The sequence below is a fragment of the Parambassis ranga genome, chromosome 17, assembly GCF_900634625.1.
Source record: "Parambassis ranga chromosome 17, fParRan2.1, whole genome shotgun sequence".
Classification (NCBI taxonomy): domain Eukaryota; kingdom Metazoa; phylum Chordata; class Actinopteri; family Ambassidae; genus Parambassis; species Parambassis ranga.
The window spans coordinates 16,958,690-16,986,098 of NC_041037.1; the positions used below are offsets into that span (position 1 = coordinate 16,958,690).

The window sequence follows — 27,409 nt, forward strand, 5'->3', positions numbered from 1 at the left end:
TTTTGGAGCCAACCCCCAGCTGTTGCAGCGTGAATTACAAGTTTTGACACTTCCGCATGGGCTTCCACTTTGAGCCCCGAAGGTTGCCGCTTGGTCTGAAGCCTCGCGGTCACAGAGCTGATGACGTCAGTAGCCCGCGACGCCTCAGCCGAGGTAGCAATGTAAACAACGAGTACAATGGCGTGAGAGAACTCTCTGGGCAAATAATATGGACGTAGACTCACCGCTAGCAGTTCAATGTCCGGGCTGCACACACGCTCCTTTACCGTAACGTGTCCCGGGCTGCACCACCGGTTGTTCACGTAGAGCGCAAGTCCCCCTCCTTTCTTCCTGCCACTCTCGGTGCAGTTCCTGTCCGCCCGTACCAACTGAAAGCCGGCTAAACTCACGGTAGAGTCCGGTATGTTTGCGTGCAGATATGTCTTATAAATGGGGAACACACAGGCTGTCAGGTAGAGTTAAAGAGTTGTTTTAGCTCAGCTGGCTCCGTTATCCAGCCGCCTCCAGTACAGTATGTGGGATCTGCCGCTTTGTTCTTTGTTGCGGCTTTGGGTAAGTTTTGGGGATGATGTTGTTTTTGTTTGCTGTAGTACTGCCACTCTGTCAAATCTCATGTCGGTTTACAATTGTCATATTTTTGCTTTAAATGCTGGATAAACAATCTCAGTTGTTAGGAGCAAGCCCCATTACTTACTTCATGGAACTGTAAAGGTCTTGGTGGTGCCTTAAAGAGGGGCAGAGTACTCTCACATCTTAAATCTCTGTCTTCTGATATTATTTTTCTACAGGAAACCCACATTCAGCCAACTGAACGGGGGCGTTTAAAAGCCTTGTGGATTTCTCAAGTATATAAGTCTACCTTTTCATCCGTAAAACTGCCCCATTTGTTTTCAAGTCCATGGTTTCAGACCCAGGTGGGAGATTTAATCTTGTCACAGGCTCTATTAATTCACTTCCTTTAGTTCTGTTAAACACCTATGCTCCAAATTCTGACAACCCTGACTTCTTCTGTAAAACATTCGATTTTATCTCTGAATACACTGATCATAATATACTCATTGGAGGGGACTTCAACTGCTATTTTGACTCCCTCGTAGACCGATCTTCAACTAAACCCCCCACTCCTTTAAAATCTATGGCGGTCCTCAATAGTTTAGGACATTTGGAGGCTTCAGCATCCCACTGAGAAGCAATATTCTTTTTTTTCTTATGTACATGGTCGTTTCTCTCGAATTGACTATTTTCTGATTAGCTCCAGCTTAATACCAAATGTAATCAGCACAACATACCACAGTATTCTAGTCTATGTTTTAAAAAAAAAGACAGCTCCCTGCATCAGTCATTCTTTTCTGACAAGAAACGTCATGTTGCTGACAATTATGCTAAAGTTGACTTAAAACCAGCAGTGCTACTGTCAGGAAAGTGCATCATTCAGATACTGGATGCAGAGAGAATGTCTTCCACCAGGTGTTTGTAGACCCAGGCGTCTCCCTTCAGCCTCTGGCGGCGCACTCCGATGACCTCTGGCCACTGCAGCATGCACACCTCTAGCTCAAACGCCATGGTCACCTTTCCAAAGTCACTGCAGGTCTGACACTTGAGAGTGTACCTGAATGATGGGTGAAGTAATGATGTAGTGCGCATGCGTCACGACGCATGAAGCCTGTTTCAGTTGCTCCGTGTTTCTCGCCTACTTTTTCCTACTTTATTGTTTTTTTTCTTAATTATTTTTGATTCTCTTTTTGTACATCGGCAAGCCTTTAATAACCCCACTAAACATGTTGGTTTGGAGAGTCTTTGTCTGGTTTTTCACGGCGGAATTACTCTTTTTGTTCTGCAACGTGACCGTTGCTCAGCAACAATGCTTTGTTTACACCAGGGATCAGCTGATGGCGCTGAAGCCGGCCGGCTCAGTAATGGCGAGGGAGGATATTCCAGCTGAACTATGGAGGAAGGCACACCGGGGTTGCAGAGGGAAAGGATCACTAAGGAGGAGGAAAAGAACCCGGTCCATGAAAAAACAGGGACTCTTGGAGAGGAAGAGATACAAGCCGTGTCTCCCCTCTGTGATCATGGGCAACGTGAGATCACTGGGCAACAAGATGGACGAGCTAACAGGGCTAGCCAGGAGCCAGAAAGAATACCGTGAGAGTAGCCTGATGATTTTTTCCGAGTCATGGCTACATGCGGATATTCCTAACAACAACGTCTCCGTTGAGGGATTTCAGACGGTTCGAGCTGACAGGGATTGCACCGAGAGCGGTAAGCGTAAAGGAGGTGGGCTTGCTGTTTTTGTTAACAACAGATGGTGCAATCCCGGTCATATTACAATCAAGGACCGTATCTGTAGCCCCGACATTGAACTGCTAGCAGTTGGCCTCAGACCATACTATTTGCCCCGTGAGTTCTCACACACCATCGCCGTCGCAGTCTACATCCCACCACTCGCTAACCCGACAGTGGCCTGTGACGTCATCCACTCGGCAATCGCCGAACTTCAGACGGAACACCCGACTGCTCTCATCATCATCTCGGGTGATTTTAATCACGTCTCCATAGACAAAACACTCCCTAAATTCACCCAGTATGTGACCTGTAAGACCAGAGAGGAGAGGACCCTGGACTTGCTGTATGTAAACGTGAAGGATGCATACAGCTGTACCCCCCTCCCCCCTCTGGGAAGATCGGATCACAACTTGATTCACCTCACCCCCTGTTACGAGCCCTTGGTTAAGAGGCTGCCTGTGACCACAAGGACAGTGAGGAGATGGTCAGAGGACAGCTGTCTGGCACTGCAGGGCTGCTTTGAAACAACAGACTGGGAGGTGCTCTGTGAGCCGCATGGTGAGGACATTGATGGGCTTACAGGGTGCATCACTGACTACATTAATTTCTGTGTTGACTGCAACGTCACAACAAGGACTGTTAAATGTTACCCAAACAACAAGCCCTGGGTAACAAAGGACATCAAAGCCATCCTCAATGTAAAGAAGCAGGCTTTCAGAGGTGGCAACAGGGAGGAGCTGAGGGCCATTCAGAGAGACTTGAAGGTGAAAACCAGAGAGGCTAAAGAACACTACAGGAGGAAGCTGGAGTGGAAGCTCCAGCAGAACAACATGAGGGAGGTCTGGAGTGGCATGAGGACCATCACAGGTTTCAGACCAGCTACCAGAGGGGTTGAAGGTAGCGTGGAAAGGGCCAATGAATTAAACCTGTTCTTTAACAGATTTGACACTGCGGTCCCGGTCCACGCGGAGTCTCCTGGTTTGGAACCTGCACTGCTCCCTCCCCTCCCCCCTCTTGACGCCTCCATCTCCTACAATGGCCCCCACCCCCACCTCCAATCACCTCCTCTAACGGCCCTCTTCTGTCTGTGCACTCCCCTCCTCCGCACTCTCAGTCTCCACCCTTCACACCTCTCCAGGTTCGAAGACAGCTGAGCAAACTCCCCACCAGCAAGGCTGCTGGACCTGATGGTGTTAGCCCTCGGGTCCTCAAAGACTGTGCTGACCAGCTCTGTGGAGTGCTTCACCGGGTCTTCACCATGAGCCTGAGTCTCCAGCGGGTCCCTGTGCTGTGGAAGACGTCCTGCATAGTGCCGGTGCCGAAGACACCGCGGCCCAGTGGTTCTTCGGACTACCGACCAGTGGCACTGACGTCACACATCATGAAGACCCTGGAGAGACTCATTCTGGAACAGCTCCGGCCTACTGTTAGGCCTCACCTGGACCCTCTCCAGTTCGCCTACCAGCCCCAGCTGGGAGTTGAGGATGCCATCATCTACCTGCTGAACCGGGTCTACACCCACCTGGACAAGCCAGCGAGCACTGTGAGAGTCATATTTTTTGACTTCTCCAGTGCCTTCAATACCATCAAGCCGGCTCTCCTGGGTGAGAAACTGACAGCGATGCAGGTAGAGCTCCCCCTTGTGTCATGGATTGTGGATTATCTAACTGGTAGACCACAGTATGTGCGGATGCAGCGGTGTTTGTCTGATACAGTGGTCAGCAGCACCGGAGCTCCACAAGGGACAGTCCTCTCTCCCTTCCTCTTCACGCTCTACACCTCTGACTTCAGCTACCAGACAGAGTCATGTCACCTTCAGAAGTTTTCTGATGACTCTGCCATAGTGGGATGTATCAGCAAAGGTGGAGAGTCTGAGTACAGGACTGTGGTTGACAACTTTGTTACATGGTGCGAGCGGAACCATCTGCTGCTCAATGTGGCAAAGACAAGGGAGCTGGTTGTGGACCTGAGGAGGACCAAGACACTCGCGGCTCCAGTTTCCATCGGTGGGCAGAGTGTGGACATTGTGGAGGATTACAAATACCTGGGAGTGGTGTTGGACAATAAACTGGACTGGACTAAAAACACTGAAGCCCTCTACAAGAAGGGCCAGAGCCGCCTCTATTTTCTGAGGAGGCTCCGGTCCTTTAACATCTGTCGGACTATGCTGAGGATTTTTTATGAGTCTGTGGTTGCCAGTGCCATTTTGTTTGCTGTTGTGTGCTGGGGCAGCAGACTGAAAGCAGCGGACACAAACAGACTCAACAAACTGATCAGAAGGGCCGGGGATGTGGTGGGGGTGGAGCTGGACTCCCTGACAGCAGTGTCAGACAGAAGGATGCTGTCTAAGCTGCAGGGGATCCTGGAGAACAGCTTCCATCCTCTACACCACGTGCTGCTGAAGTGCAGGAGTACGTTCAGTGCCAGACTGATCCCTCCCAAATGCAGTACTGAGCGCCACAGGAGGTCCTTCCTTCCTGTGGCCATCAAACTGTACAACACCTCCCTCTGAGACCAGAACACACTGTCTTGTAATCTTATCCATATTGGATTTATTCAGACAAGATTTTACTGCACATGGTACAAGTTGTATTATATATGACTTTAGTCTCCACTTGCCAGGATTGACTTGAATGTACATTAATGTTTAGAATTTATTAGGTTTTTATCTTATATTTTTATTTTTATTTTTTACGCTCACTACTTTACCTTATTAGTATTTCTGTCTTTTTGAGTATACATGGAGCACCTGGAACGAAAACAATTTCCCCCCGGGGATCAATAAAGTATTTCTGATTCTGATTCTGATTCTGTAAATAATGGTAAAATGACTGAATTTGATAGGAGGAGCAGCATTATGAAAAAAGGCAGGGAGGCAGCATGTCTTTCTAACCCCTTCTGCTGGAAATCGATGTTTTTCTCCGGCAGGATGGACAGGATCTGGTTGAGCACCTGGTCTGGATTGGTCTGACTGGTCAGAGTCACGTTGTATTGATCCTGGAAGGAGACAGTCATTCATCAACAAAAGTTTATCATTGTAGCTTTTCTATGAACATGGTTTATTGAAGTAAGAAAAATGAAGAAATTATGGTGAGGTCTGTTGTTTCACCATGCTTATACCTTGATTTTGCGGGGCCGTGCTGATGGGCTCGTCTCTTACTCGGGGTGAGCATAGTGATCACCTTATCTAGGCCTCTCTGCAGGGAACCAAACACTTTCCCTGCTCTCTTCTTCTTCCCACTGTCTGTGACGGCCATGTCCAGAGAACAAGGCCTGGAAAGCAAACAGTTTAGCTTAACTTCTGTCACCTGTGACTCACATGTTCTTGTTTTTTTTCCCCCATTTCGGTCTGATTGGCCGACCAAAGACGTGTAAGGACATCGTCCCTTCACTCATCTTGTAGAGCACTCACCTTCGCTCTGGACTAAAGGCCAGTATTTCAAGGTTTGCAGCATCTTTGTTCTCTGCTGCCCTCTTCTTATTCAGCTCCTTAGTTGCACTATCACCACCTACATTTACACATCAAAAAAGTAAAGAATCTAGTTAGCCATTTTCCAATATAAAGGAAGCTGTGACTGCTGCTTTTCTGGTCTCATAAATTTATCATTTCAGCCTTCTGGCACTGTTTTTCTTTTTTTGACACAAGAGTCAATAGTTCTATATTAATAGTACCAGCATTATTATTATTTGGTGTGGTTCAACTACTAACATACAAAAATGATTGAGTCATTAGGAAACTTTTAGTGTTGAAAAAAAACAGATATTATGGAGTGAATGTTTCATCCCAGTTTTAAGTAATTTAAGAACAGCTGTTATGCATATGACTGGCTGTTTTTGGCATTAGAGTTGTAAACACAAAAGGCAAAATGAGTCTCACACACTCGCTCTCTCTCTCTCTCACACACACACACACACAACAGAGAGATAGGTTTTAGTGGCAAGAGAACACATGTCACTACCAGAAGACAATTTACTTGCAAATGTGTGGCATGTGGATGTGGCACTTGTGATTATGAGAGCTGCATGAGACTGTGAGTGTGGGATAGATAAAGGAAAGAGGGGGGGGGGGTGGAGAGGGGCAGTTGGTTAATGCAAATCTAATCTAATAGGGACGGTACTTCAAGCCCTTGTTTGGAACAACAAACAATTACAGTATTCAAATAACTGTACTAGTCCTGAAGCTCTGCATTATCTGTAACCAGGAAATTATTCCTACCTTTGGGTGTGACCGCTGTGGGTTTGGTTCCATTTTGATTTTCTTGGATAGCAGTATTCTCCTTGTTTTCACTGGTTCGTTCTTGGTCCCTCTCCTTCTTCTCCTGGCGGTGTGGTGTCGTTTTCCGCCCCCTCTCTGGGGTTGGGCTGTAAGCACACCTTTTTTCCACTGATGGAGATGCCAGCCTCTTTAGGAATCCAACATGAGAAAAGTGGTATGAGTACATTACTCTTGACAGAATCATGCTGAATGTGTGGTCTGTCTGAACAGCACATCAGCTGGACACCAAATTCATTCTCTCTACAACATTTAGTCACTGTATGGGGAATGACTGTCATCTTTAAAGACAGGTAAATGGTTATAGACCAAGAGAAGCTGTCTTGCAGAAGCATTAGCCAAGGTTTACCATGGCAGCTCCCTCCCCTTTTGCCTTTGCTTGTGAACAATCAAATACCACAAAATAAGGGTCTTCTTAGCAGCATCATAGCATAATGTTAGAATACCAAAGAGACTGTCTGACAATCAGGTCTCCCAACCACCCTTCCTCCTTCTGCTTCCTGCTTTTGTTTCAACTTTCACATACCATGTCTTTGTTTGTTCTTTCATCTGGATGACCTCTGACCCCCTGGGGTGTATGCTGTGAGATGTGATCATCAATGTAATCTGAGCAAAAGTCCATAGAATCCACAATTACAGCATCTTCATCCTCGCTGAACTGAAATGCGTCTCTTGTCTGAAAATGAACACAAGAAAAAAGGTCCACAACAACATTTAGGTGCAGAGAATCAGTACAAGAAGAACATCCACCTGGCAGTAGCCCTAAATATGTGGAGTATATTGGAGTGGTCCAGAGTCTGACCTGTAGTCCCTGGTGCAGCGGAGAGCAGGAGGAATCATAGACAGCTGGTTGAGGACACAGGCGGACAGGCTTTCCCCTCTGCTTCTTTGACAGCAGCAGCAGGTAGGTGGCTGTGGTGTGGTCAAAACGCCACTGTGGGAGGGGAGATGTTTTAAAATCCATCAGAAACCATGCAAAAAAAAAATGCACACAGATCTCTTAAACAGATTTTACAGTGTAGTGAATTCACACACCTCCCTCACAAGCGCTGTGGTGCTCTCTCTCGATCGCTTCATGTTCACTGCCATCTCAGTGATACAGTCTTCATCTATGTGACCAAGCTACAAAAAAAAGACCAGGACTATCCATTAAAGACCCAAGAGGGACACTTCTAGTTTTATGTCAACACACGAAAACAACAATTTCCAACAAATAATATTGTTGAGTATATAATACAAGGATGTTATTGTTTCAGTAAAAAACCTCGAAATCGACGAATCTTTGATTTGAAACCAAAAGAAACAGCTACCAAAGAGAACACATATCGAAAGCAAAAGCTGTTTAAGTGTTTGTAATTGTGTGGTTTAAATGTTTGCTAATGCATGCTGTTATAGATGATCCTCTTGTGTCTTTACCAGCTGCCTGCTGTACCATTCCACAGGGCTGTTGTGGTCTTTCATCACCCAGGGATGATCCAGTAGCTGTCTAACAGTCACACGACGCTTGGGGTCCACCTACAGGACACACACAGACACTGCAATTCAACATGTACACTGTGTCTAAAACTATAATACAAGAACAGTTCAGAAACTGATTATTTATGTGAGATAGATATTAATATTGTAAATTCCCAAAACAGACTACTGTGCTTTACTACAGATAAAGATATTAAGTGTACATTGTAAAAGAGGATGGCTCTGTTTCTTTGAAGAAGGACCTTTTTTCCTTGATGTCAGATAGGGTTTTCCTACAGGGAACTGACACCACACTGAATCAAACCGTCAAACTCCATTGACAAAAACAGTTTAGTTAACAGATCTGAATTCCCCCAATGTTAGTTGCCTACAGTAAACAAGCACTTCCTGTGTTCTGCAAGGTGAAATGGACACATCAATAAATGGCAAGTTGGGCAATGATAATATCCCCATTATAGCAATCAATTAGTGAGTGACAGAGATTTTTTTTCCACTGGACCTTTTTTCAGTCGGCTATTTTCTATATTTTATGTTCTTTCAACATCTGTAGATGATGCATGTAGGAATATGGACAAGAACCCCATTCTACCTTGCTTGTGTCAAAAAAGGATAAGGTCAAGATAAAACACAAATAAAACCAAACAAACTGACTGAAATGTACCTGCATCATCTGGTTGAGGAGAAGGACGCTCCCTGGAGAGAGCCAGTGTGGGTTGTCATATTTCCCCCTCTGAAAAAAAATATCCACGTCACAAACACTTCAGGAAAAACAAACAATATTCCGGCACTAGCTTAGACTGTAAGACAAAACAACGACTGTTGGTCATGGCCACAAATTATTTAGCAGCACCTCCATAACTTCAACCAATATGCTGGACACACAGCAGAGCTCTTACTGTAATCTTCCTGTAGAGGACTACACAGTTATCATCGTCAAAGGGCAGGTCTCCACAGAGCAGAGAGAACAGCAGCACTCCCATACTCCATACATCAGCCTGGAGGTTACACATTACACAGCAGTATTTCAGCTTCAAGCTCAGTTGTACCGAGTCATGCACCAGTGAATAAGATCAAGAAACCAAGAAGAGGCAGACGCAGCAGAGCAGGCAGGTAATAATTGATCTTTTTTAGTGGAGATCCTGAATGTAAACACAAAGGTTTCTACATGTTAACATTCAACAGTATGCATGTCCTACCTCTGAACCAATATAAGCTCTGCCCTGGATGAGCTCAGGTGCAATGTATGCGGGGCTCCCACAACATGTCATCAGCTCATAACCCAAACCTCCCTGAGAAAGAGGAAACGTGATATGTAGACCAGTATGTGACAGTTTTACCTTAAAGATCAGACTTTTTCATCTGATGATGTACCTTAGGTTTGGCACACAAGCCGAAGTCAATGAGCTTCAAGTTATGATCCTCATCAATCAATATGTTTTCCTAAGATTCAGAGACACAAACATTAGAATCAAGTGTAGTCAAACCCAGACAAACATTTTGTGGTATCTGGCTGTATGATGAGGACTTTTACTGGTTTTAGGTCTCTGTGTGCGTATCCTTGGCTGTGTACGTAGGCCATGGCAGACACAATCTGTCTGAAAAACACCCTGGTGTCCTCTTCCGACAGACGGTCCTTTGCTATGATATAGTCAAACAAATCTCCACCTGGGCAGTGCTACAAAGAAGGCAAATATATGAACATAAGATTGTTTTATTCAGAGTCACACATCATCTCTGTCTGTTCGACCTTTACCTCCAGCACCATGAATATCTGGGTGGAGGTCTCTATGACCTGGTACAGCCGACAGATGTGCTGATGACTCAGGTTCTTCATGGCTTCAATCTCCAGCTTCACATGAGGCAAGTCATCCTGTAGAGTTAGAAAGTGAAGGTGCTTTCAACATCGGTTAAATGTGATGTAAACACAGCCGTGTTTATTTTTTTGTTTTGTACATTTTCAAATGGTCCTGCAGCTTGAGGTCATGGTTTGTGTAAGTTTTGTGTTGTACACTTCAGTCAGACTCACCCCGAGATCTTTTTTATTGATGATTTTAATGGCAACCTTCTCTCCTGTCAAGATGTGACGACCCAACTTGACTTTAGCAAAGCCTCCTAAATAAAACACAGCGTCCTTTAACACACAATAGAAATGACACGAAACGACACAAACTGCATTTAGTCCTGAAATTACCCGAGCCGATGGTCTCATAAACCTTGTAATATTTGTAGAGCTCTTCGGCTCGGAACTCCGTCGTCCTTTCCACGGGCATGCTTCCTGCTCCAGCTACACGATAAACCTCCTTCATACGAGATAAAAAAAAGGTTTGAAATTACCAACAGGCTTACAAGAACACTGAAATTTGCAGCATTAACATCGCTAATACATTTTAACACTGTAATCTTTATGATAGAGAGTTTAAATACACTCTCTGATAGTTAAGCTATAATTAGTTTGGTTGCCCAGCAACCAAACCAGGCAATCAAACTCTTGTTCTTCTACGTCTTTATTAGTTTGATTGCCGTTGCTAGGCAATCAAACTCTTGTTCTTCTACGTCTTTATTATTATTAGTTTGATTGCCATGGCAATCAAACTCTTGTTCTTCTACGTCTTTATTATTAGTTTGATTGCCATGGCAATCAACCTAGTGACTTCATACTGTTCTTGTCTTCAGCTGTTTCTCTTTCATATCTTCATAATATTAAAACATTTTCTACTTTTCCAGATAAGAGCTTCATCTTTCTAAATTCTTAACTGTGTTTCAGCAAATTAAGTTCAGATTGCAGATTCTCCAGCAATTCAGAGCAATCACTCACATCAGCGTTCAAAGCAATGCTTCAGCTGCGGCAATCAAACTTGCATTTTCTTCAGGAAATGCTTTTCTAGTTCATATTTATTTCTCTAAAAGAAGTTTGGACATTAGGAGGGTTTAGAGATGAGAAGAGCTTGTTACTTACTGCAGTGAAGGATGATGAGGTGAAAGGATCCATCTCTTGCAGGAAAATGCAACTTCTTTACAAGAAGAAACAACGGTGAGTACTCAGGTTGGTGAGTTGTGTCCCAAAAGACTGAAGCTTTGTTGATACGTCTCTATGGTGAAATCAACATTCTATCCTGTGTCATCAGGAGCGTCATCACCAAAACGTCATCATGATAACGTCATAGCAACATTTAAAAACAAATGTTTGTTTTTCAATTTTCATATGAAACATTGTGTGTTTTATTCAGATATGAAAAAGCCTGCAAATCATTTCCAAACTTTCCAACAGGTTTCAGTAGCTTGAATCAGTTACCACACTATCTTAATATATACTAGAATGCTTTGAATGCTGATGTGAAGGATTGCTCTGAATTGCTGGAGAATCAGAGCAATTCAGAGCTTTGTATGCCTCTGTGTGTCAGCCTGTCACCATGGTAACAGCAGAGGAGGCTTTAAAAACCACTCCAACTTTAAGAGCCTGGCATGCGGAAATGATTCGGAATTAGAAAATTCTGAATACAAGTTTGATAGAGCAGCATCTAATGAGCGTTTTAAGACTAAATGGAGTCTGTAGCTTGAAATTTGTAGGAGATACATTTGGCAGATGACCCTCGTTGAAGGGCTCTCTCATAGACTCCCATGTTAAAAATGACACCGAAATTCCTTAACCCGATGGGCCCGCCGAAGGGCCGAAAACGTACAGGCACTATTACTTCAAATTCTGATCAAATTCTGCCACGGTTGCGGCCATGTTTGTAGTCCAATGAAAGAGGACAAGCTACTGAATCGAATGGTACAAAAAAATCTAATGGACTACAATACCCAGCTGACGTAAAATCCCTGTGTAAAGACTAGACGCAACAACACTAACGCTAGCTAACTACGCGTATGTGTTTGTGGAGGTTGTAGTTGCTTTAGTGTGCTTCAGTGACTTTCGGTGACTTTCAGTGAGTTTCTGTAAGTGTCAGAGGGTTTTTTTAGGTTGTTAGCTAGCGTATCTCTTCATGATACCGTGACGAGAGGGGCATGGAGCAGAATTTCAACGGCAGGAATTTCCGGATTCGTTCGACCCCGTTGCCAGCAACGTTGAACGTTGGAAAAGATAGACCCAGTTTGAGTAAGTTGAGTAAGTTTTGTACATTTATTTTGAAGTGTAAACTATTTGTTGCTAATATCCGTGTTGATCGATAAAATGATTTATTATATATATACGTGTACACAATATAGTAGACAGCAGGGTGGTAGTTGGGGTGAGAGAGGAGGATGCAGAGGATAGTGGTGATGATTGACTGTGGCAACCCCTAAGGGAACAGCTGAACAGAGATGAAGAAGGATGATTCAATCCTATTCAATACTGTCTTTACATATTATTTACATAATATGTGTATTTCAATATGTATGCAATTACAGATAATAATAATTGTTATTATTTTCACAGCCAACAAGAGGGAAGAGAAGAGGAAAGTGAGGTTCCAGGCCCATCTGGGCTCAACGCTGAGGCATCACCTCTCCTTGTTGTTATTTTTATTTTCTTTACCTAATATTTGGTTGGACTTTCATTAATGTACATTAGTTATTAGTTATTATAATAAAAACTACTCTATTTGGAGACAAAATCATACATTTTGATGTTTTTTTCTATTGATTTTACACTGTGCATAATGGTAGAAGTTGATGAAGTGCAAGGTAAATTCATACCCAAAAGCTCCAGTAGATGGCAATAGACTAGTGAAATGGATATAAATTGTATTTTCCAGCCAGTTTCCACTGGAAATGAGTAAGCTAGCTATAGCTATAGTAACCTATTTGGCAATGTGGTGCCAAATTGTGCCAAACTGAGTGTCTGCCTGGTGATATCCTTACTAAAACCTTTGTGAAGGCTTTGCTCTTTGTTCAAATTCTATCAAATTTGGTATATTTGTAGCCAAGGAATAGCTGAATGTGATCAATGGCATCTGTGTACATAGAATCATTGTTAGCATAATGTTTTCCTCTGTCAAATAGGAAAAAAACTCAGGCGAGGATAAAATTGTTACATTTCTCCTGTAGTTTTTTCTAATTTACTCAGGCATACTAATAGACACAATATTTTAAACACTGGAAATGCATTCTCTGAGGTCCCTAGATGTCCCTAGACACCAAGAACATGCATATGCACATTATTATTGTGGTGCATTTCCTCATTTTCTTCGGGAATGTCTTTTTAGGTGATTTTTTCTTTTAATATGGCCAGGGTTTAAAGGGTTAATCTGAAATCAACTCTGCCCACTTTCAAGCAGTTTGTGGACTGTAAAACAAGAGAAAATAAAACTCTAGATTTACTGTATGCTAATGTTAAAGAGGCATACAGCTCCATAGCTCTCCCTCCCTTGGGCAGATCAGATCATAGCCTAGTCCACCTCAAACCCCAGTATATACCAGCAGTACAGCGGCAGCCGGTGACCACCAAAACTGTACGGAGGTGGACACCGGAAGCCCTGGAGACCCTGCAGGGATGTTTTGAGGTGACTGACTGGGATGTGTTCTGTGACACTCACGGTGAGGATGTAGACACACTCACAGACTGTATCACAGAATATGTTAATTTTTGCACAGATTCACTAATCCCCACCAGGTCAATACGCTGCTTTCCAAACAATAAACCATGGGTGACAAAGGACATCAAGGCATCACTCAACAGAAAGAAGACAGCCTTCTTGAGTGGAGACAGAGAGGAGATGAGGAGGGCCCAGGCAGAGGTGAAGGAGAAGATTGGAGATGGCAAGGAGGAAGCTGGAGAGCCAACTTGCCCGGAACAACTTGAGGGAGGTATGGAGTGGCATGCGAACCATCACCGGCCACAATAGGATCTCCGACCAGCTGATGGATGGAGATCTGCAGGAGGCCAACCAACTGAACCTGTTTTTCAACAGGTTTGATAGTCCACTCCCTGACCACCCTCCCCCTCCCCCTCCCTGTGATGCACCATTAACACCTGTCGATAACAACAATGTACCTCCTCCTCCTCCCCCTCCCCCTAACCATACTAACCAGTTTCACCTCCCCATCAATAACATCACCCTGCCCCCCTTACCCCACCTTCCATTAACAACCCCCCACCCTCCCCCATCAGATCTCTCTCTCTGCTCTTCTGTGTCCACAGTTACCATCACCACAGAAGATGTGAGGAGGGAGTTCAGTCGCCTACGACCGGGAAAAGCTGCAGGACCGGACGGACTCAGCCCCAGAGTACTCAGGGACTGCGCCACACAGCTGTGTGGGGTCTTCCAGCACATCTTCTCCCTGAGTCTGAGCCTGATGACTGTCCCTGCCCTGTGGAAGACAACATGCCTTGTTCCTGTGCCCAAGACCAAACATCCAAGCACACACAGCGACTACAGACCAGTTGCTTCACATGTGATGAAGTCTCTGGAGAGGCTGGTCCTGAAACACCTGCGTGCTGTTGTGGAACCATCGCTGGACCCCCTGCAGTTTGCTTACCAGCCCCGTATTGGAGTGGAGGACGCCATCATCTACCTGCTGCACAGAGCACACACCTACTTGGAGGAGGCAGGTAACACTGTTAGAATCATGTTCTTTGATTTTTCCAGTGCGTTTAACACCGTGCAGCCTGCCCTTTTGAATAGGAAGCTCCTGGACATGCAGGTAGAGACCCCACTGGTCACCTGGATCACTAACTATCTTACAGGTCGACCACAATTTGTGAGGCTGAGGAACACCGTCTCGGACACGATAGTGAGCAGCACGGGGGGCACCCCAGGGCACGGTACTGTCTCCATTCCTGTTCACACTCTATACATCGGACTTCAGACACTGCTCACAGTCCTGCCACCTGCAGAAGTTCTCGGATGACTCTGCCATTGTGGGCTGTACCAGCAGAGGTCGGGAGGCGGAGTATATGAGTGTGGTGGACAGCTTTGTGGAGTGGTGCGGACAGAACCACCTGCAGCTGAATGTCACAAAGACAAGAGAGCTGGTGGTGGACTTCAGGAAGCACCAGACACTCCCAAACCCGGTCAGCATCAAGGGTACCAACGTGGACATTGTGGACAGCTACAAATACCTGGGTGTCCACATTGACCACAAACTGGACTGGTCCACAAATGCAGAGGCAATATACAGGAAGGGACAGAGTCGCCTGTATCTACTGAGGAGACTCAGGTCCTTTAACGTCTGCCAGACCATGCTGCAGATGTTTTACCACTCGGTGGTCTCCAGCGTCATCTTCTACGCTGTAGTGTGCTGGGGCAGCAGGATGAAGACGGCCGACACCAACAGACTCAACAAGCTCATTAGGAAGGCTGGCTCGGTGCTGGGAGTGGAGCTGGAGTCTGTGGTGGAGGTGACGGAGAGGAGGATACTGAGGAAACTCCTCAGTATTCGTAACAACACCTCTCACCCCCTGCACGACACACTGCTGTCCTACAGGAGCACATTCAGCGGTAGACTGAGACTACCGAGGAGCAGCACAGAACGCCACAGGAGGTCCTTCCTGCCAGTGGCCATCAGACTGTATAACTCCTCCCCTTTCTGTAGGGAGAAGCGCTAGATATTCATGTCAGGCATCACTGTCATTCCCTCCACTTGTCTATATCATGTTTACTTAGCACCTTACATCTCCATATTTGTATCCAGGTATCATATATTGTGCTCATACTGTGTACTGTACTCTTATTTTGGATTATAGTGACACTTATACCTATACTCTGTACTTAACTGCATTTATTGTGACTTGATACCTCTGGCACAAGAATTTCCTTCGGGATTAATAAAGTTTTATCTTATCTTATCTTATCTTATCTTATCTTATCTTATCTTATATTTATGTGCGGATGTTATTATTCTCCCCTGTAGGTGTAGAACTTAATTGAATAACATACACAAGCAAAGCATTACTCATTTACAGTCATGTTTTTTTATGTACATGTGTTTACAACTCTCTGTTTTACATGGTTATATGAAGCGTCTGTTTTATTTCATGTCTGTCTTCTCTGGTTTTCAGTGTCATATTTTTGTTTTTTCTGACATTGTAAAAAGATCAAAATAAAATGATTTCTGTGTTTATAGAGACAAAATTACTTGACTTTAAATGTATTATTCATCCAGTCGATGGAGCAGTGGTGTGTTTTATACTCTGTCATCGTCCGTCTGTTCATCTTCCAGGCTTCACTTCACGTTGGTGGAGAGATTGATGGTGATAGTTTAGCTTGGTGACAGTGTTTGAACATTTTACCTCCAAGAAAATGAGCAGTGAAAGGTGTCAAGAGATGCCTTCACTTACATGTTAAACATTGTTTTCAGTATTTTTGTGCAGCTGTAATGGACACGATTTTAGGTCTTTAACATAGTATATAATGTGAAATAAATGATGTTCCTACCTGATAAAATGCCACATTTGTCATGCCTGTGTGTTGCAGCTGATCAGCATTTCTCTCTGGCAGGTTCTCCTTGTGTGTCCCAGCAGGAGGAGAAGGGTAATGGTGGGTTGAGCTGATGATAAAGAGGAGGGGGTTAACCCTAATGAGAAAGGGTGTTAGGGTGGTACGATCATTTAAGACAGAGGTGAAGGTTGGCAATAGAAGAAGTCAAAATACGGTATAATTTCACTGGTGGTAACACCTCCTGCTGGGCTGGTGGTGGAGGATCAGAGCCTGAGTGTGGACAACAGCTGGACTGAAGTTGCTGTCATCACGTGTAATCACCACTGTCAGTTGTGTCATTGTCCCTCCTCTCACACAGGTGGCGCTAAGTTTCCTAAACTCAGCCTGGAGCAGTTCAGTCCATGCTTGTTTGAAAAGTGGAACAGTAGCTGTGTCCCAATTCAGGGTCTGCATCCTTCGGAGGACGCAGCCTACGCGGTCTCAGGAGGCCGCGTCCTCCTGAGGATCCTCCGGATACAGGGTCTGTTTGTAATTTTAATACTTTAAATAAATAGCTAAATGTGTACGAACCCTGCAAATAACCCTGAAAGCACTGCTTTAATGTGTAATTAAGCATCAGGTCTGTCACTACACCAGAGAATTACTGCTGGGTGGAGGAGAGTGGGGCTCCCTGCAGGACCAGCTGTCTGTCCTGGAGGAGGTGTACTGACCATCATCACCTTTGGAGGGTGAGGATACATATTTTATAGCTATTCATATTTTAAGCTGCGTTGGAAGCCGCTCTGTTGAAGTTATTATTTTTATTTTTGCCCTTTTTAAAAACATCTTTAGTAACATGGCAGCCGCCGATCGTCAGCTCTGCAAACCCTGATGGACGATGTGGTGGACAGAGGAGACAGACACCCCCCTCCCCCAGATGATGTCCCACTCACAGCCAGAGGACTCCAAGGTCTTCACCGTGGCATCATCCAGTCCAGAAGCACCAAGGACTCCTGCTCAGCCAAACATTTATATATATGTTCTTTGTGAATAGTATTTTCTGCTGATTTTTATAAATAATAAACTGTACATTTTCATAATGCCCACTGGTAAATAGTTAGAAATGTTCAAACTGTGTCTTTGTAAATATTGTACATAACACAACACACACACAATAAATGATTTACTGTGGTCACTGAGAAGTTGTTCAAAAGTTTACTTCAATTATAAATAGGTGAAAACACATATGTAACAAGGTTAGAAGAGTTTAAGAACACAGAGACAAGAACGATTTAATATACAATTTAATAAGTAACATTTAAATAACAGAACATAAAATCACTGCTGTCCACATCCTCTGTATGAGCTGAGGTCTGTCCGCTCTTTCTCTGCTCTCTCTCTCTCTCTCTCTCTCTCTCTCTCTCCTCTCTCCTCTCTCTCTCTCTCTCTCTCTCTCCTCTCTCTCCTCTCTCTCCCTCTCTCTCTCTCTCTCTCCCTTCCTCTCTCCCTCTCTCTCTCAGCTTAATACCAAATGTAATCAGCACAACATACCACAGTATTCTAGTCTATGTTTTAAAAAAAAAGACAGCTCCCTGCATCAGTCATTCTTTTCTGACAAGAAACGTCATGTTGCTGACAATTATGCTAAAGTTGACTTAAAACCAGCAGTGCTACTGTCAGGAAAGTGCATCATTCAGATACTGGATGCAGAGAGAATGTCTTCCACCAGGTGTTTGTAGACCCAGGCGTCTCCCTTCAGCCTCTGGCGGCGCACTCCGATGACCTCTGGCCTCTGCAGCATGCACACCTCTAGCTCAAACGCCATGGTCACCTTTCCAAAGTCACTGCAGGTCTGACACTTGAGAGTGTACCTGAATGATGGGTGAAGTAAATAATGGTAAAATGACTGAATTTGATAGGAGGAGCAGCATTATGAAAAAAAGGCAGGGAGGCAGCATGTCTTTCTAACCCCTTCTGCTGGAAATCGATGTTTTTCCTCCGGCAGGATGGACAGGATCTGGTTGAGCACCTGGTCTGGATTGGTCTGACTGGTCAGAGTCACGTTGTATTGATCCTGGAAGGAGACAGCCATTCATCAACAAAAGTTTATCATTGTAGCTTTTCTATGAACATGGTTTATTGAAGTAAGAAAAATGAAGAAATTATGGTGAGGTCTGTTGTTTCACCATGCTTATACCTTGATTTTGCGGGGGCCGTGCTGATGGGCTCGTCTCTTACTCGGGGTGAGCATAGTGATCACCTTATCTAGGCCTCTCTGCAGGGAACCAAACACTTTCCCTGCTCTCTTCTTCTTCCCACTGTCTGTGACGGCCATGTCCAGAGAACAAGGCCTGGAAAGCAAACAGTTTAGCTTAACTTCTGTCACCTGTGACTCACATGTTCTTGTTTTTTTTCCCCCATTTCGGTCTGATTGGCCGACCAAAGACGTGTAAGGACATCGTCCCTTCACTCATCTTGTAGAGCACTCACCTTCGCTCTGGACTAAAGGCCAGTATTTCAAGGTTTGCAGCATCTTTGTTCTCTGCTGCCCTCTTCTTATTCAGCTCCTTAGTTGCACTATCACCACCTACATTTACACATCAAAAAAGTAAAGAATCTAGTTAGCCATTTTCCAATATAAAGGAAGCTGTGACTGCTGCTTTTCTGGTCTCATAAATTTATCATTTCAGCCTTCTGGCACTGTTTTTCTTTTTTTGACACAAGAGTCAATAGTTCTATATTAATAGTACCAGCATTATTATTATTTGGTGTGGTTCAACTACTAACATACAAAAATAATTGAGTCATTAGGAAACTTTTAGTGTTGAAAAAAAAACAGATATTATGGAGTGAATGTTTCATCCCAGTTTTAAGTAATTTAAGAACAGCTGTTATGCATATGACTGGCTGTTTTTGGCATTAGAGTTGTAAACACAAAAGGCAAAATGAGTCTCACACACTCGCTCTCTCTCTCTCTCACACACACACACACACAACAGAGAGATAGGTTTTAGTGGCAAGAGAACACATGTCACTACCAGAAGACAATTTACTTGCAAATGTGTGGCATGTGGATGTGGCACTTGTGATTATGAGAGCTGCATGAGACTGTGAGTGTGGGATAGATAAAGGAAAGAGGGGGGGGGGGTGGAGAGGGGCAGTTGGTTAATGCAAATCTAATCTAATAGGGACGGTACTTCAAGCCCTTGTTTGGAACAACAAACAATTACAGTATTCAAATAAACTGTACTAGTCCTGAAGCTCTGCATTATCTGTAACCAGGAAATTATTCCTACCTTTGGGTGTGACCGCTGTGGGTTTGGTTCCATTTTGATTTTCTTGGATAGCAGTATTCTCCTTGTTTTCACTGGTTCGTTCTTGGTCCCTCTCCTTCTTCTCCTGGCGGTGTGGTGTCGTTTTCCGCCCCCTCTCTGGGGTTGGGCTGTAAGCACACCTTTTTTCCACTGATGGAGATGCCAGCCTCTTTAGGAATCCAACATGAGAAAAGTGGTATGAGTACATTACTCTTGACAGAATCATACTGAATGTGTGGTCTGTCTGAACAGCACATCAGCTGGACACCAAATTCATTCTCTCTACAACATTTAGTCACTGTATGGGGAATGACTGTCATCTTTAAAGACAGGTAAATGGTTATAGACCAAGAGAAGCTGTCTTGCAGAAGCATTAGCCAAGGTTTACCATGGCAGCTCCCTCCCCTTTTGCCTTTGCTTGTGAACAATCAAATACCACAAAATAAGGGTCTTCTTAGCAGCATCATAGCATAATGTTAGAATACCAAAGAGACTGTCTGACAATCAGGTCTCCCAACCACCCTTCCTCCTTCTGCTTCCTGCTTTTGTTTCAACTTTCACATACCATGTCTTTGTTTGTTCTTTCATCTGGATGACCTCTGACCCCCTGGGGTGTATGCTGTGAGATGTGATCATCAATGTAATCTGAGCAAAAGTCCATAGAATCCACAATTACAGCATCTTCATCCTCGCTGAACTGAAATGCGTCTCTTGTCTGAAAATGAACACAAGAAAAAAGGTCCACAACAACATTTAGGTGCAGAGAATCAGTACAAGAAGAACATCCACCTGGCAGTAGCCCTAAATATGTGGAGTATATTGGAGTGGTCCAGAGTCTGACCTGTAGTCCCTGGTGCAGCGGAGAGCAGGAGGAATCATAGACAGCTGGTTGAGGACACAGGCGGACAGGCTTTCCCCTCTGCTTCTTTGACAGCAGCAGCAGGTAGGTGGCTGTGGTGTGGTCAAAACGCCACTGTGGGAGGGGAGATGTTTTAAAATCCATCAGAAACCATGCAAAAAAATGCACACAGATCTCTTAAACAGATTTTACAGTGTAGTGAATTCACACACCTCCCTCACAAGCGCTGTGGTGCTCTCTCTCGATCGCTTCATGTTCACTGCCATCTCAGTGATACAGTCTTCATCTATGTGACCAAGCTACAAAAAAAAAGACCAGGACTATCCATTAAAGACCCAAGAGGGACACTTCTAGTTTTATGTCAACACACGAAAACAACAATTTCCAACAAATAATATTGTTGAGTATATAATACAAGGATGTTATTGTTTCAGTAAAAAACCTCGAAATCGACGAATCTTTGATTTGAAACCAAAAGAAACAAGCTACCAAAGAGAACACATATCGAAAGCAAAAGCTGTTTAAGTGTTTGTAATTGTGTGGTTTAAATGTTTGCTAATGCATGCTGTTATAGATGATCCTCTTGTGTCTTTACCAGCTGCCTGCTGTACCATTCCACAGGGCTGTTGTGGTCTTTCATCACCCAGGGATGATCCAGTAGCTGTCTAACAGTCACACGACGCTTGGGGTCCACCTACAGGACACACACAGACACTGCAATTCAACATGTACACTGTGTCTAAAACTATAATACAAGAACAGTTCAGAAACTGATTATTTATGTGAGATAGATATTAATATTGTAAATTCCCAAAACAGACTACTGTGCTTTACTACAGATAAAGATATTAAGTGTACATTGTAAAAGAGGATGGCTCTGTTTCTTTGAAGAAGGACCTTTTTTCCTTGATGTCAGATAGGGTTTTCCTACAGGGAACTGACACCACACTGAATCAAACCGTCAAACTCCATTGACAAAAACAGTTTAGTTAACAGATCTGAATTCCCCCAATGTTAGTTGCCTACAGTAAACAAGCACTTCCTGTGTTCTGCAAGGTGAAATGGACACATCAATAAATGGCAAGTTGGGCAATGATAATATCCCCATTATAGCAATCAATTAGTGAGTGACAGAGATTTTTTTTCCACTGGACCTTTTTTCAGTTGGCTATTTTCTATATTTTATGTTCTTTCAACATCTGTAGATGATGCATGTAGGAATATGGACAAGAACCCCATTCTACCTTGCTTGTGTCAAAAAAGGATAAGGTCAAGATAAAACACAAATAAAACAGCAAACAAACTGACTGAAATGTACCTGCATCATCTGGTTGAGGAGAAGGACGCTCCCTGGAGAGAGCCAGTGTGGGTTGTCATATTTCCCCCTCTGAAAAAAAATATCCACGTCACAAACACTTCAGGAAAAACAAACAATATTCCGGCACTAGCTTAGACTGTAAGACAAAACAACGACTGTCGGTCATGGCCACAAATTATTTAGCAGCACCTCCATAACTTCAACCAATATGCTGGACACACAGCAGAGCTCTTACTGTAATCTTCCTGTAGAGGACTACACAGTTATCATCGTCAAAGGGCAGGTCTCCACAGAGCAGAGAGAACAGCAGCACTCCCATACTCCATACATCAGCCTGGAGGTTACACATTACACAGCAGTATTTCAGCTTCAAGCTCAGTTGTGCCGAGTCATGCACCAGTGAATAAGATCAAGAAACCAAGAAGAGGCAGACGCAGCAGAGCAGGCAGGTAATAATTGATCTTTTTTAGTGGAGATCCTGAATGTAAACACAAAGGTTTCTACATGTTAACATTCAACAGTATGCATGTCCTACCTCTGAACCAATATAAGCTCTGTCCTGGATGAGCTCAGGTGCAACGTATGCGGGGCTCCCACAACATGTCATCAGCTCATAACCCAAACCTCCCTGAGAAAGAGGAAACGTGATATGTAGACCAGTATGTGACAGTTTTACCTTAAAGATCAGACTTTTTCATCTGATGATGTACCTTAGGTTTGGCACACAAGCCGAAGTCAATGAGCTTCAAGTTATGATCCTCATCAATCAATATGTTTTCCTAAGATTCAGAGACACAAACATTAGAATCAAGTGTAGTCAAACCCAGACAAACATTTTGTGGTATCTGGCTGTATGATGAGGACTTTTACTGGTTTTAGGTCTCTGTGTGCGTATCCTTGGCTGTGTACGTAGGCCATGGCAGACACAATCTGTCTGAAAAACACCCTGGTGTCCTCTTCCGACAGACGGTCCTTTGCTATGATATAGTCAAACAAATCTCCACCTGGGCAGTGCTACAAAGAAGGCAAATATATGAACATAAGATTGTTTTATTCAGAGTCACACATCATCTCTGTCTGTTCGACCTTTACCTCCAGCACCATGAATATCTGGGTGGAGGTCTCTATGACCTGGTACAGCCGACAGATGTGCTGATGACTCAGGTTCTTCATGGCTTCAATCTCCAGCTTCACACGAGGCAAGTCATCCTGTAGAGTTAGAAAGTGAAGGTGCTTTCAACATCGGTTAAATGTGATGTAAACACAGCCGTGTTTATTTTTTTGTTTTGTACATTTTCAAATGGTCCTGCAGCTTGAGGTCATGGTTTGTGTAAGTTTGTGTTGTACACTTCAGTCAGACTCACCCCGAGATCTTTTTTATTAATGATTTTAATGGCAACCTTCTCTCCTGTCAAGATGTGACGACCCAACTTGACTTTAGCAAAGCCTCCTAAATAAAACACAGCGTCCTTTAACACACAATAGAAATGACACGAAACGACACAAACTGCATTTAGTCCTGAAATTACCCGAGCCGATGGTCTCATAAACCTTGTAATATTTGTAGAGCTCTTCGGCTCGGAACTCCGTCGTCCTTTCCACGGGCATGCTTCCTGCTCCAGCTACACGATAAACCTCCTTCATACGAGATAAAAACAAGGTTTGAAATTACCAACAGGCTTACAAGAACACTGAAATTTGCAGCATTAACATCGCTAATACATTTTAACACTGTAATCTTTATGATAGAGAGTTTAAATACACTCTCTGATAGTTAAGCTATAATTAGTTTGGTTGCCCAGCAACCAAACCAGGCAATCAAACTCTTGTTCTTCTACGTCTTTATTAGTTTGATTGCCGTTGCTAGGCAATCAAACTCTTGTTCTTCTACGTCTTTATTATTATTAGTTTGATTGCCATGGCAATCAAACTCTTGTTCTTCTACGTCTTTATTAGTTTGATTGCCGTTGCTAGGCAATCAAACTCTTGTTATTCTACGTCTTTATTATTAGTTTGATTGCCATGGCAATCAACCTAGTGACTTCATACTGTTCTTGTCTTCAGCTGTTTCTCTTTCATATCTTCATAATATTAAAACATTTTCTACTTTTCCAGATAAGAGCTTCATCTTTCTAAATTCTTAACTGTGTTTCAGCAAATTAAGTTCAGATTGCAGATTCTCCAGCAATTCAGAGCAATCACTCACATCAGCGTTCAAAGCAATGCTTCAGCTGCGGCAATCAAACTTGCATTTTCTTCAGGAAATGCTTTTCTAGTTCATATTTATTTCTCTAAAAGAAGTTTGGACATTAGGAGGGTTAGAGATGAGAAGAGCTTGTTACTTACTGCAGTGAAGGATGATGAGGTGAAAGGATCCATCTCTTGCAGGAAAATGCAACTTCTTTACAAGAAGAAACAACGGTGAGTACTCAGGTTGGTGAGTTGTGTCCCAAAAGACTGAAGCTTTGTTGATACGTCTCTATGGTGAAATCAACATTCTATCCTGTGTCATCAGGAGCGTCATCACCAAAACGTCATCATGATAACGTCATAGCAACATTTAAAAACAAATGTTTGTTTTTCAATTTCATATGAAACATTGTGTGTTTTATTCAGATATGAAAAAGCCTGCAAATCATTTCCAAACTTTCCAACAGGTTTCAGTAGCTTGAATCAGTTACCACACTATCTTAATATATACTAGAATGCTTTGAATGCTGATGTGAAGGATTGCTCTGAATTGCTGGAGAATCAGAGCAATTCAGAGCTTTGTATGCCTCTGTGTGTCAGCCTGTCACCATGGTAACAGCAGAGGAGGCCTCAAAAACCACTCCAACTTTAAGAGCCTGGCATGCGGAAATGATTCGGAATTAGAAAATTCTGAATACAAGTTTGATAGAGCAGCATCTAATGAGCGTTTAAGACTAAATGGAGTCTGTAGCTTGAAATTTGTAGGAGATACATTTGGCAGATGACCCTCGTTGAAGGGCTCTCTCATAGACTCCCATGTTAAAAATGACACCGAAATTCCTTAACCCGATGGGCCCGCCGAAGGGCCGAAAACGTACAGGCACTATTACTTCAAATTCTGATCAAATTCTGCCACGGTTGCGGCCATGTTTGTAGTCCAATGAAAGAGGACAAGCTACTGAATCGAATGGTACAAAAAAATCTAATGGACTACAATACCCAGCTGACGTAAAATCCCTGTGTAAAGACTAGACGCAACAACACTAACGCTAGCTAACTACGCGTATGTGTTTGTGGAGGTTGTAGTTGCTTTAGTGTGCTTCAGTGACTTTCGGTGACTTTCAGTGAGTTTCAGTAAGTGTCAGAGGGTTTTTTTAGGTTGTTAGCTAGCGTATCTCTTCATGATACCGTGACGAGAGGGGCATGGAGCAGAATTTCAACGGCAGGAATTTCCGGATTCGTTCGACCCCGTTGCCAGCAACGTTGAACGTTGGAAAAGATAGACCCAGTTTGAGTAAGTTGAGTAAGTTTTGTACATTTATTTTGAAGTGTAAACTATTTGTTGCTAATATCCGTGTTGATCGATAAAATGATTTATTATATATATACGTGTACACAATATAGTAGACAGCAGGGTGGTAGTTGGGGTGAGAGAGGAGGATGCAGAGGATAGTGGTGATGATTGACTGTGGCAACCCCTAAGGGAACAGCTGAACAGAGATGAAGAAGGATGATTCAATCCTATTCAATACTGTCTTTACATATTATTTACATAATATGTGTATTTCAATATGTATGCAATTACAGATAATAATAATTGTTATTATTTTCACAGCCAACAAGAGGGAAGAGAAGAGGAAAGTGAGGTTCCAGGCCCATCTGGGCTCAACGCTGAGGCATCACCTCTCCTTGTTGTTATTTTATTTTCTTTACCTAATATTTGGTTGGACTTTCATTAATGTACATTAGTTATTAGTTATTATAATAAAAACTACTCTATTTGGAGACAAAATCATACATTTTGATGTTTTTTTCTATTGATTTTACACTGTGCATAATGGTAGAAGTTGATGAAGTGCAAGGTAAATTCATACCCAAAAGCTCCAGTAGATGGCAATAGACTAGTGAAATGGATATAAATTGTATTTTCCAGCCAGTTTCCACTGGAAATGAGTAAGCTAGCTATAGCTATAGTAACCTATTTGGCAATGTGGTGCCAAATTGTGCCAAACTGAGTGTCTGCCTGGTGATATCCTTACTAAAACCTTTGTGAAGGCTTTGCTCTTTGTTCAAATTCTATCAAATTTGGTATATTTGTAGCCAAGGAATAGCTGAATGTGATCAATGGCATCTGTGTACATAGAATCATTGTTAGCATAATGTTTTCCTCTGTCAAATAGGAAAAAAACTCAGGCGAGGATAAAATTGTTACATTTCTCCTGTAGTTTTTCTAATTTACCTCAGGCATACTAATAGACACAATATTTTAAACACTGGAAATGCATTCTCTGAGGTCCCTAGATGTCCCTAGACACCAAGAACATGCATATGCACATTATTATTGTGGTGCATTTCCTCATTTTCTTCGGGAATGTCTTTTTAGGTGATTTTTTCTTTTAATATGGCCAGGGTTTAAAGGGTTAATCTGAAATCAACTCTGCCCACTTTCAAGCAGTTTGTGGACTGTAAAACAAGAGAAAATAAAACTCTAGATTTACTGTATGCTAATGTTAAAGAGGCATACAGCTCCATAGCTCTCCCTCCCTTGGGCAGATCAGACCATAGCCTAGTCCACCTCAAACCCCAGTATATACCAGCAGTACAGCGGCAGCCGGTGACCACCAAAACTGTACGGAGGTGGACACCGGAAGCCCTGGAGACCCTGCAGGGATGTTTTGAGGTGACTGACTGGGATGTGTTCTGTGACACTCACGGTGAGGATGTAGACACACTCACAGACTGTATCACAGAATATGTTAATTTTGCACAGATTCACTAATCCCCACCAGGTCAATACGCTGCTTTCCAAACAATAAACCATGGGTGACAAAGGACATCAAGGCATCACTCAACAGAAAGAAGACAGCCTTCTTGAGTGGAGACAGAGAGGAGATGAGGAGGGCCCAGGCAGAGGTGAAGGAGAAGATTGGAGATGGCAAGGAGGAAGCTGGAGAGCCAACTTGCCCGGAACAACTTGAGGGAGGTATGGAGTGGCATGCGAACCATCACCGGCCACAATAGGATCTCCGACCAGCTGATGGATGGAGATCTGCAGGAGGCCAACCAACTGAACCTGTTTTTCAACAGGTTTGATAGTCCACTCCCTGACCACCCTCCCCCCCCCCCTCCCTGTGATGCACCATTAACACCTGTCGATAACAACAATGTACCTCCTCCTCCTCCCCCTCCCCCTAACCATACTAACCAGTTTCACCTCCCCATCAATAACATCACCCTGCCCCCCTTACCCCACCTTCCATTAACAACCCCCCACCCTCCCCCATCAGATCTCTCTCTCTGCTCTTCTGTGTCCACAGTTACCATCACCACAGAAGATGTGAGGAGGGAGTTCAG

At 43.5% G+C, this 27,409-nt stretch overlaps 2 pseudogenes; both read right to left on the bottom strand.

Moving 5' to 3' along the window:
- Positions 1-1,331: 1,331 nt before the first annotated feature.
- LOC114449847 (maternal embryonic leucine zipper kinase-like) lies at positions 1,332-10,320 on the bottom strand (annotated as a pseudogene).
- Positions 10,321-17,887: 7,567 nt separating this feature from the next.
- Positions 17,888-23,488, bottom strand: LOC114449905 (maternal embryonic leucine zipper kinase-like; annotated as a pseudogene).
- Between the last annotated feature and the right edge of the window lie 3,921 nt (positions 23,489-27,409).